The following is a 1,982-nucleotide window of genomic DNA, read 5'->3' as shown; positions in this document are numbered from 1 at the left end:
CCATGGACCGCCAAAAGGTCAAACAGATCTGTCTCGGAAGAAGTACAGCCAGAGTGCTCCTTAGAGGCAAGACTTCGTCTTCCATATTTGGGACATAGTGTCAGGAGAGACCAGCATGTTCAGTAAAGTAGAGGGCAGCGACAAAGAGGAAGGCCCTTGTTGAGATGGATTGCCACCATGGCCGCATCAATGGGCTCGGGCTTCGGAACAATGGTGAGGCTGGTGCAGGATTGTGCTGTGTTTCCATCTGTTGTGCACGGTCACTATGGGTCGGAGCCTACTCAATGGCATCTAACAATGACAACAACAGCTGAGGTGAGCCCCTCCCCCTCATAGAGCCCCTCCCACTCTGAGGCAAGCCCTTCCCCACATCTCCTTCAAGGAGCCTTCCCGCACTTCCCACCACACCGGGCTATTGATAGGCATGGCCCCTTGTCCTCTGGATGTGCCTCAGTCTGGGCATTGACCACAGTGCCAGTCTACCTGCCCCCTGGAGCGGGGCCCCCAGGAGCATCACCAGTGCCCCTTCCTTCATGGCCCCTGGAGGGGCGGGTTCAGCCCTCTGCACTGTCTCCCAGAACTTGGATGATTCCAGGAGGCTCAGTCAGCAGCCAACCTATCCAAGATGAGGTTAAAGGTTAAAGTTCCTTTCTTCCCACATGTGGTGCGCCAGCGAAGGCACCCCAGACATTTCAGCAGAGCCAACTGAAGCCCCCAGGTGCTTCCAGGGAGGCTGAGCAAACCCCACAGGAACAGGCACCCCGGGCTGGGGGTTGGCATCTTGGGAGAGGGAGTGGGAAGCTCTGCGCCATCTGTTGTGATACAGCACAGAGACTTGGCATCACCCCCTGATGAGGTCCAGCCCACTACACCCCCTTGCTTCTCCCAAATTTGGGGAGTACAGGGAGAGGCTGGAACATATCCCGAGGAAGCATCAGGCAGACCTGACCCTGCAGAAAATCAGGGCGCTCCCAGGTGTTCTTATCCTGGGGGGAGGGTGGGGCAGGGTGTGAAGCTAATGACCACAGAGCAGACGGGCTAGCTATGCCCACAGGTGTTTAGTCCCGAAGGCTACAAATCCGAGGTCAGGGGTCTGCAGGGCCGTCTCCCCTATCTGAGCTAGCTGGCTCCCCTGCTTAATCGTCTCTTTGATATCTCAAAGGCGATGGATTTAAGGCACACCCTACAATGAGGAGGGTACATTTGGATGGATGGGTCTGGTGAAGACTACTGAAAAGGTTGGGACCCCCAAAAGAACCCACAGGTCTGTCTTAGAAGAAGTACAGCCAGGTGCTCCTTAGAAGCGAGGATGGTGAGACTTCATCTCACATGTTCTGGTGTGTTGTCAGGAGAGACCAGTCCCTGGAGAAGGAGAGCATGCTCAGTATAGCAGGGGGGCAGCGACAAAGAAGACCCTCAACAGGTGGGTTGACTGGCACAGTGGCTACACCAATGGGCACAAGCATCGGAGCAATAGTGATGGTGGCGGTGTTTGGTTCTGTTGTACGTAAGGTCCATGAGGGTTGGAAATGATTCACCAGAACCGCTGCAGTGAGAGGAGCCCTGGTGGCTTAGTGCTTACACATTGGGCTGCAGTCCGCGTAGTCGGCAGTTTGAAACCACCAGCAGCAGCCCCTCGGGAGAACGACTGGACTTTCTACTCCAGTAATCAGTTACAGTCTCGGAAACCCACAGGGGTTCACTAAGAGTCGGCGATGATTTTGGTAACAAGTTTGGTTTGGGTAGTGACTCCGGTCTTAAAAGCCCTGAGTGTCCTCTAAGGTGCGCCCATTGGTCTCCCCACCCAGAGCAAAGAGGAGTGATGGAGGTAGAAAGATACGTGGGAACATTCAGTCCAATGGGCCAATGGGCGACGGAAACATCGGACTCCACAACCCTGAGACCGAAAGAACTAGATGGTACCTGGCTCCCACTCTGTGTTTGTCCGGGTTGACTAGAGAAACAAATTCATAGACACTCAT

The sequence above is a fragment of the Echinops telfairi genome, unplaced genomic scaffold (genome assembly GCF_000313985.2).
Source record: "Echinops telfairi isolate 266 unplaced genomic scaffold, ASM31398v2 ScPeMD7_2;HRSCAF=8, whole genome shotgun sequence".
NCBI classification, from domain to species: domain Eukaryota; kingdom Metazoa; phylum Chordata; class Mammalia; order Afrosoricida; family Tenrecidae; genus Echinops; species Echinops telfairi.
Note: the sequence above shows the minus strand (reverse complement) of the source record.